General features: G+C 56.7%; 1 long non-coding RNA gene across 1 annotated transcript; it reads right to left on the bottom strand.

The window, feature by feature from the left end:
- Positions 1-351: 351 nt before the first annotated feature.
- LOC144118606 (uncharacterized) lies at positions 352-9537 on the bottom strand. The gene is made up of 3 exons (XR_013312069.1): positions 9473-9537; positions 9270-9370; positions 352-478 (listed from the first exon to the last, which is right to left on the bottom strand). It is a non-coding gene; the product is annotated as an uncharacterized LOC144118606 (long non-coding RNA).
- Between the last annotated feature and the right edge of the window lie 358 nt (positions 9538-9895).

The raw sequence follows: 9895 nt of genomic DNA, 5'->3' as shown, positions 1-9895 counted from the left end.
TTCGAAAATTGGCACATGCAACATAACGTACCCACTGCCCAATGACTGGAACTGTGGATTTACCATTCAAACTAACAAATATTCATAAATGAGGGTGCCTAATAATCCAGGAAAAACACCGGTTTATTGCATCGAGTTACAAGGATCACGCTTCTAGCGCACGCACAATGGCTTGCGCTGCAACCAGTCATCCTTGGAATTAAAGAAAAGGAGGACCCAGGAGCATGGTGGCAGAGGCTGTGGGTAAATCACTTCTTTTCAGGTTTGCTGCGTGCCGATGATTCAGGCCGGACAACACAGCTGGGCAAGCTGCTGTAGCACGGCTAAGACATCCATAAACTGCTTAACGGAGCTGTCCTCCTGTGAACCGATCAGTCATATCTGAACTAATCGTTGCACTCCTCTTGCAAGAGTACCCTTCCACTGCACTCAAATTCCTCGTCCAGCTCTTGCGCGATTACCTCACAATGCGTCGAGCCTGCAAAGATAGGCATGATGTCATGATGAACCTAAATATGGCCGCCACAGGACGAAAACAAAAATGAGTAAATAACACTGAATTTTGTGAGGCACAGTCGGCGTGAAAGCACACGACACACATTTTACAGAATAATTTGTAAGAACTAGAACCACATTTCTTGCACAAAGTGAAATTTAATTTGCCTTGTACCAATTTGGGGATTTTTAGTTTAATGCGCCGTTTCGCACCTTTAGTAAGATATTCAATGTGAGAAAAAACAAAGTAATGTGATATCGAAAAAAAATTAATGTATTATTTTGTTTTAATATCATAACTACGTTATCTCTAAATTGTGGGTTTCTCAGTAGGCACAGGCCACTACCCACCGCGGGTTCGAGCTTCGCGCGAGCCAAGGGCCCCGATCAGCCGTCACCACACGCACCCTGGGGCACCGCTGCGGCGGCGTTCAACCTCTGAAGAGAGGAGAGCGGCTCGCCGCAAGAACCAGGCCTCCAAGTTCACGAAGGAGACGTTTATTGACGCCGTCCTCCAGCGGTACATACACACACTCAACAGTCACCCCGTCCCGGGGCGCGCTCAGAGCAAGGCTCCGGTGCGCGCTCGGGGCAACAAGAGAAATGCGCGCCGCTAGCACGCCGCTGCAGGAGATTGTCCCCGCGGCAGTGCTGTGATCTCTCTCGTGTCGGTCGTTGGGCCGTTTGCGAGAGAGAGTGGGCAGTCAACGCAAGGTGCGCCTGTCAGAGGTCGTTGGACCCCTGGACAGGCTCGAGCCGCGGTGGATCGAGGACCCACGCAGGCGAGCTCGAGTATGAACTGGTCCGAACGGCAAAGGCCGGCCCGGACGAACAGTAACGTACGCACCTTACGCTGTCTCGGAGGGGTCTCTCCCTCTGGGCCCCGCTCGGAAGGTCGCGCGACCACCCCAAACGGGTCCCGAATTCCCGCCAAAAGCCACCAATGGCAAAGGCCCTTGGGAAGCCGGGGGCGGAGCTGCGGCCGAATGACAGCGATTAGCCACCAGCCGTCTCTCCGCCGCCCGAGGCGGGAGAAAGGGAAAGAGAGCGACGCGGGATGCCGCGCAGACGCCACGGCGGGAATCTAGCAGGCTTCCCACATCCTCCTCTCCTTAAATGCCCTCCTACCCATCGGCGGAAGCGTGCGGCAAAATAATAATAAAAAAAATAAATCCATATAAAACTACCACACTTCAGTTCCAGCCATACACTCAAAAGACAAACAAACAAGAACAGAAAACAAACAACACTTGCATACGTTCCAAGGAGACAAAACTAACTACACTGTACACTGTACAAAAGGCCAGCTTACAGGTGGCCTGCAGCCTCATAATGTTCGGTGGCGCGGCCCATTGGGCCTGTCGGCGGTCAACTCACGCTTTTGCTGCCTTCAGGGTCCTGGTGGACGATTTATCGACGGCGGTCCCTTGTCCTCCACAAGGTCATCAAAGTTGAGCATGAGGACGTTGACGACGCTCGACGATCCCGAAGAGGACCCGCACGGGAAAGGGTGCTGTCCTTCCTGTCCCCTTCTCGGCGTTGCCTTTGATCTTGGGAACACGCACATCATCCCAGGCACGCACCGGCACGGAAGCGGACATTGATCAGTCACAACAACCCGCTTGTCGGAATCGTTCCGAGGCGCCGTGGCAGGGGTCAAAGGACACACTCTTCAGACGCACTCTTCGCGCTCCCCATAGCCACACAAAGACCATGCCGCGAGACACTCGCTCCTTAACGAGCAAACCACTCCCCAGCCGGAAGTGGAGACTTTCGCTCCTCCGCGAACCAGCCGGTCCCGTGTTCGCGAGGCAGGCCAAACCAGTGGGGTCAGAATGTAAATGAAAAGAAGGCGCGCTGTACAAAAGAACTCCATCTCTGCGCTACAAGAAAAGTGCAATCGCGAGTAGGCTGAACTTTACATATGTACAAGTCTGGTTTAACAAAAACTGAACGCCAACGCAAACGTATATTACATATGTACAGATCTCGGAACGTTAGAAGAAACAACGAATAAGCTGGAAACAAAAACATGCTACAGACTGACTAAAACAAACAAACGACTAAATAACTGCACAAGGCTGGAACTGAGCATGCGGAAAACAAAACAAAAAAGAAATCGCCGTGCTTCACCTGGGGTAGGGCCCGGCGAGAAAGCTCGCCAGCTAGCTGAGGCTGCGTGCCTTCGGTTGCGGAAGAGTCCGCCATCCGGCATCAATCACATCGGTGACCGTCGCCTCAGATTGTACCGGTGCTCGGTACGGTTGCGTTCCGCAGCACCAGTTGTGCCTTTGCGCTTGCTTATGATACCAATGGGTACCGATGCAAACTCGTCAGACCGTGACGCATAGGCCTTCAGGTCTGCGATGTGGGCACGGCTGGTTTTCCCCGTAAGGGGATCCTCCAGCAGGTACGCGAGCGGCGACCAGACTCTAACCACTCGGTACGGACCAAGCCACTTAGGAGCGAGCGAGGCTGAGAACCCCTTGCTCGCATCACTAAGAACGTGGTTGCGCTTCAGGACAAGATCGCCCGCCTGAAAAGTCAGGCTGCGGTGCTTGCGGTCATACTGAGCCTTCTGCTGGGCTCTGGCTGCCGCCAAACTCTGTCTTGCTCTGTTGAGAGCCCGACTAAGCCGGTCCCGAAGCGTCGACGCATAAGCAGAGCAGTCTGCCCGCGTCTTCTCATCCCCGAGCTGGCTCTGCACGACGTTTGACATCGGATTCGCCAGCTCCCTCCCGAAATTGAGGAAGGCGGGAGAGAAACCAGTTGAGCGATTCTCAGCGGTTCGAATGGCGAACGCAAATTCGCTCAAATGGTCTGCCCAGTCCTTTTGACACTCGGCAAAGGCCGCCAGCATTGGCTTGAGCGTTCGGTTGATTCGCTCGGTCAAGTTGGACTGGGGATGGTAGGGTGAAGTGGTGTAGTGCTCGATTCCGAGGGAACGGCACGTGTTACCGAACACCCGAGCGGTGAAATAGGACGCATTGTCCGTGATCAGTCTTTCCGGAAAGCCGAACCGACAGAACACTTCCTGGAGTTTATCCAGCACCGCTCGTGCTGACACTTTCCGAAGCGGGTACAACTCGACCCATTTGGAAAAATGGTCAGCTACTACCATCAGGTGAATGAACCCCTGCTTACTCCTGGGGAAAGGCCCCATCAGATCGCAGGTGGCCATCTGCCACGGACGCACACTGTCAATTGGTTTCATCATTCCGGGCGGCTTGCCGCCCCTTGACTTCACCGCTTGACAGACATGGCAGGAACGGCAATAGCGGAAAATGTCACGCTTCATGCCGGGCCACGTCACCGATTGACTCAGTTTTGCAAAAACTTTGGAGCCACTCAGGTGACCGGCCAGTGGTTCGTCATGAGAAAATCGCAACAGTGCGCCTCTCAGACTTTTGGGGATAACCACCTTGAACGGGTCAATGGACTCATCATCGGTGGCTATGTATTTCAGCACGAGCCCGTCATGGCCCAGCAAATATGAATCCCCCGGGGCTCGCCGCGACCCACGCTGGCTTTCACCCCCTGCGCCCGCTACAATACAAGTAGCGTCCCGGCGCTCCGTCTCCCTGAGACCGTCGCTCATCTCGCGACACATGGGGTCATTTTGCTGGGCTTTCAGCAGCTCTTTCCGGCTGAAAACGATTCCTGTTACCCCAGAGGGGGGCCTGGTCTCGTCCCCCTTCAGGTTTGCAGCCAAAATTTCCGCTCGCGACGGCGTCTCCGAGGCGCTCACGCGGAGCTTTGCCTCCCGCCCGCTTTGCGAAGCGCTGCTTGCCTGGTTAGCGGAATGGGTTAGCCCGTTTGCGGGCTCCCCCTCCTTGCCGCCCGGCGGCTCGTCCGCTTTTTCGCCCGCTCCGCCTGCTGGCGTCAAGGCGCCGCTGGCGAGTGGGGCACGGGATAGCGCGTCAGCTACCACGTTCGTGCTCCCCTTTCGATACTGCACCGAAAAGTCGTAATGCTGTATCAGGAGAGCCCAGCGCGCCAGCCGACCCGCAGGCTCGCGGAGCCGCATCAGCCAACTGAGCGCACTGTGGTCTGTCTGCACCACGAATTGCGTTCCGTCAAGGTAGACGTCGAATTTCCGCAGTGCAAACACGATGGCGAGGCACTCCTTCTCGGTCACGGAATAATTCCTCTCCGAGGGTAGCAAGGAGCGGCTGGCAAAGGCCAGCGGCTGCAGCACGCCATCGAAATCCTGTAGGAGAACTGCTCCTAAACCCAGATCGCTCGCGTCAGTCTGGACTACGAACTGTCTGGTCAGGTCGGGTAGCCTGAGCTGCGCTGTCTCGGCAATGGCACTAGACAGGAGGCGAAAGGATCGCTCTTGCTCGGGCCCCCATCGCCACGCGGCAGTCTTTCCCAAGAGCTTGGTCAAGGGTGCCTGCACGCGGGCACAGGACGGGATGAACGACCGATAGAAATTGGCCATTCCCAGAAAACGGCGGAGGCCGCGTACGTCCTTGGGCACGGGAAACTCGAGTATGGCTCGGAGTTTGTCCGCATCGGGCTCAATGGAGCCCTCGCCCAGCGTGAACCCTAGCAACTGAACTCGGGTCCGCGCTATTTGGGCTTTCGCAGGATTCAAAGTCATCCCAGCAGCCCGTACCCTCGCGAGCACGTCGGCAATGTGGCCTAAGTGCTCATCGAAGGTTCGTGAATAAATCACGATATCGTCCAGGTAGCACATGGCATGAGACCATTTCGCTTCCCCTAGGACGCGGTCCATGAGCCTCTGAAAAGTCGCAGGACCATTGCAGAGACCAAAGGGCATGCGAGTGAACTCAAACAGCCCTCTGTGGCACGTGAACGCGGTCTTAGACCGGTCAGCGTCCGCCATCTGGACCTGTAGGTAACCTTTGGAGGCATCTAGCGTGGAAAAGTACCGCGCACTGCCCAGGTTTCCTACGATTGAGCTGATCGTCGGGAGCGGATAGGCATCCTTTCGAGTCAGCGCATTCAGACGGCGATAATCCACACACAACCGGTGGCTGCCATCTTTCTTAGGCACCAACACAACCGGAGACGCCCAAGCGCTGGACGAGCGACGGATAATGTCCGCCGACAGCATCTCATCCAGCAACCCATCGATCACCTGCCTTTTCGCAAGGCTGACGGGTCTGGGGTTGCACTTCAAAGGAAGCGCATCTCCGGTGTGGATCTTGTGGCTCACTAAATTAGTACAGCCAGGTTGATCCGTGAAGAGCTCATCGTACTGACACAACAGTGCTGTCAAACGAGCCTTCTGTGTGTCATCCAACGTTACCGCAAAGGCGGCCAGCGGATGTGGTGTCTGGTCGTGCCGCGCCGCTCGGTCCCAAAGGGGAGCGTGAACGACGGAACGCTCGACACAAGGGCTTGGCCCTGATCGCTGAGCGTGGCACTCTCCGAACGCCTTCACTGCACAGGCAGTTATCGACGCCGGTGGGCAGATGAACGGCTTCAGCTGGGAAAATGGTCCGTCGCGATAGCCGCCATTCGCAATGTCCACCGCGATCCCGGTTTTCAGGAGAAAGTCCCTTCCGAGAATCACGGGCACACTGAGCCCTGGGAGGTGGATGAAACGAGTGCGTCTCGTCCGCTCTCCCCACCTGACAGTCAGCCTCGCGGCGCCAGCCGAATGGGCTACGCCTTTCGCAAGGTTGAATGTTGTACGGCAGTCCCGCAAGCGCACCGAGTGCTTTTGCAAGTGGGACAACACCTCTTCACCGAACAAGGAGGCAGTGGCTCCCGTATCCAGTAACGCCAAAAATTCGCGGCCAGCAATGGTGACCGGAATAAACGGCGCGTGCGCATTAGCAAGGCAGCTTGCTCTGTACGCAGAGGGGATTAGCAAGGATTGGGCCAGTCGTCCCTTTACGACCGACCCGCGCCGCCGTTTCCCTGCCTCAAAGGAGACCTGGTTACGGGGCATTCTCTCACTAAGTGCCCCGTCTCTTGACAGCGGAAACAGCGCACACCGCCGCGAGCTTGGTCGCGGAACAATGGCGCCTCTCCCTGCCTGGTTCCGCCCGTTGCACGGCCAAAGGGCCGGCTGATTCGGGTTTCCCCCTCCGCTGTGCGTTGGGGCGCTTGGCGTCCCTGGGCAGGCGGTCCAGAAAACGGTGCAGCGCAGGCTGTCCGTCTCCTGTAGGAGTAGGGATCGAGAGCTCTATCGCTCAACTCCCATACTTCGTATTGCCCGCTAACGGCTGCAGAGGCAGCGTGTGCGGGTGGTCGCCGGTTGGGTAGGGGCATGGCCCCTCTCCATGCACAGCGTGGCTCGAGGGCCTCGCTTGCCGGCGGTGGCGGACGATAGGCGCGCGCGGCGAGAATGTCGCCTTGAATGCGCTTTGCCTCGGCGGCCAGCTCCTCAAAATCTCGGAACCGGCCTCCGCGCAGGTATGCCGAAAAAGTCGGATGTGCCTGCCTGATCGTCCTTTCCACACGTTCCTCGTTCGAGGCTCTGGGCTCGGCGATTGAGAAAAGGTCCTCCATCGCACGTACGTACTCCAGCAGTGACTCATCCGGAGCCTGTGTACGGAGCTCCAACTCTCGCCGCATCCTACGCTCATAGTCAGCGGGCAGGAATTCGCGCAAGAATGCTGCACGGAACTCCTCGAGAGTCGCTGCCCGGTGGCCGGAAAGCCGATGCCACCTAGCTGCGGTGTCAGTCAGTGCTGCGGGGATGATGTGTGCAAGCACAACCTGATCAGTGAGACCCAAAGCTCTCTGGTAATGGGTGAGGGACTCAAGGAAATCCCGGGCACTGAGGAGGTCATCATACCCGCGGTATGTTGGCATGGGCAACTTGACCGCGGGGTGAGACACCTTCGGCGCGGCCAAAAGCGTCTCATACGCCCCTGACAGCGACTGAATCATCTGGGCAGCACTTCTTAGCAGCGCCTGCGCCCCGGCCTCAGAGGAGGCTTGGGCGGGCTGCACGAACGCAGGAGGCAAGGCGCCCAGTTCGATGAGCGGCGCGGTTTCCACAGGGAGCCGGGCCAGCGCCTCACCGTTCCCAGAGCAGAACTGACTGCTCGCGGGGCACGGCTGCTGCTGTGCAGGACGGCCGGTTGCGGCAGCGTCGCACGCACCGCTTTCGCACTGGGTGCAAAGCACGCACAGCGGAGGCATGTGATTGACGGATGCACCGAAGGGTGCTCCCGATACAGCTCCAATGGGAGCTGCGTGATCGACGTTGGGGGTTGTAGCGCCGTATGCCCCAATGGGGGCCGCGGCCAACCACGGTGTTTGGCTATTCGAAGGAACAGCAGCCAACGGATCAAAGGACGCTTCGACTCCTAAGGGAGCCGACACGTAGCTGCCGAGTGCCCCGATGGGGGTGGCAGACATGGTGCGCAAGCGTGATCGTCAAGGCGACCTGCTCGGCAAATGTGCTATCAAAGGCTAAGAGCCAGTGACTTAGCACGTTGGGCGCCAGTTGTGGGTTTCTCAGTAGGCACAGGCCACTACCCACCGCGGGTTCGAGCTTCGCGCGAGCCAAGGGCCCCGATCAGCCGTCACCACACGCACCCTGGGGCACCGCTGCGGCGGCGTTCAACCTCTGAAGAGAGGAGAGCGGCTCGCCGCAAGAACCAGGCCTCCAAGTTCACGAAGGAGACGTTTATTGACGCCGTCCTCCAGCGGTACATACACACACTCAACAGTCACCCCGTCCCGGGGCGCGCTCAGAGCAAGGCTCCGGTGCGCGCTCGGGGCAACAAGAGAAATGCGCGCCGCTAGCACGCCGCTGCAGGAGATTGTCCCCGCGGCAGTGCTGTGATCTCTCTCGTGTCGGTCGTTGGGCCGTTTGCGAGAGAGAGTGGGCAGTCAACGCAAGGTGCGCCTGTCAGAGGTCGTTGGACCCCTGGACAGGCTCGAGCCGCGGTGGATCGAGGACCCACGCAGGCGAGCTCGAGTATGAACTGGTCCGAACGGCAAAGGCCGGCCCGGACGAACAGTAACGTACGCACCTTACGCTGTCTCGGAGGGGTCTCTCCCTCTGGGCCCCGCTCGGAAGGTCGCGCGACCACCCCAAACGGGTCCCGAATTCCCGCCAAAAGCCACCAATGGCAAAGGCCCTTGGGAAGCCGGGGGCGGAGCTGCGGCCGAATGACAGCGATTAGCCACCAGCCGTCTCTCCGCCGCCCGAGGCGGGAGAAAGGGAAAGAGAGCGACGCGGGATGCCGCGCAGACGCCACGGCGGGAATCTAGCAGGCTTCCCACAAAATTCAGAGCGCATTTTTTATTCGGGTAAAGATGCACAGGTTGTACCACATTGAGTCGAAACAACAGTTTTGAACAAAGCTCGTTTTTTTGGATGGGGTTCAAAATAAATACGCTGGATGGAAAAAACTCAGAACATTTTTTGCTTTTTTAAATCCAGCAGTTTATCTTTGTCGCTTCCATTGCATGTAATACAGATTCGAAACTGACTTGAAAACAACACAAAACACCTGTATGACAGTCCAGAGTAATGCTTCTTTTTTTATTGAGATCTTGGCAAAAGCTCTAACCATAAATTGCTAATTTTCTATTGAACCTGCAAGGGTGTTAGCGGAAGAGTATCAGCGCGGAAGTAGTTAGTACACATATCCTTACCGACTGGTCTGTAGTGGAACACAAAACAGTTCCGATTCCTATCCTGCATAAGCTGTACATGACAAACATATTCCTTAATGCATCGGATGTCCGGTCACATGAATTCAAACCTGCTGTTCGACAAAGTAGTGAATGTTTGGTGAATTCATTGCACCAAAGACGAAAAATAAAGTTCTTACCATCCGGGCAGATCTGCACTGCGCACGACGTCAAGTCAGACATTTGGCAATGAGAGTAGGTACATAGAAGTCGTCCTCGTGCTTTGCCTCGTTCTCTGTTCCTGCCGGAAAAAGTGAAGTCTCATGTAGTCAAAGCAACACTTACTCCCAAAATCACATTCATTTCCGAACGTATCTCAAGATAAAATGTTTGTAGTACTTACAAAGAAGATATCGCAGGTCTGGGTAGCGAACCGCGTCGGAGCTCTCATATAGTGTCAGGTGTGGGTTTTTGCTTGCCCAGACTACGAACGGAGCCAGCTCGAGTGTGTATGCTCTTTCGTCGCGCTGGTCGTGCGGTTGGGCGCCGCCGAGCGAGACAAGGCAAGACTCGTCCAGTCAAGAATGTGTCGTGGCGATGCACTGTGAAGAATGACAGGGGAGACGACGGTGATAGGGGAAGGAGGGGGTGGTGGCTGCAGGGGGAGAGCCATTTTTTTTTACACAGCTTTTGTGGTCGCAAAAAATGTTCCAGCTGAAAGGAAGAGGAAAGAAGATCTTGAGCGGGGGCTTAGGGGGGGGGGGGGGGGGCACGAACGGCGCCGCGTGCATCTGCGCACGGGAGAAACAGCTAGGATAAAGTGAGT

This window comes from Amblyomma americanum, chromosome 2, assembly GCF_052857255.1.
Source record: "Amblyomma americanum isolate KBUSLIRL-KWMA chromosome 2, ASM5285725v1, whole genome shotgun sequence".
Classification (NCBI taxonomy): domain Eukaryota; kingdom Metazoa; phylum Arthropoda; class Arachnida; order Ixodida; family Ixodidae; genus Amblyomma; species Amblyomma americanum.
The sequence above is the reverse complement of the archived record's forward strand: the minus strand, read 5'-3'. Positions and strand labels throughout refer to the sequence as shown.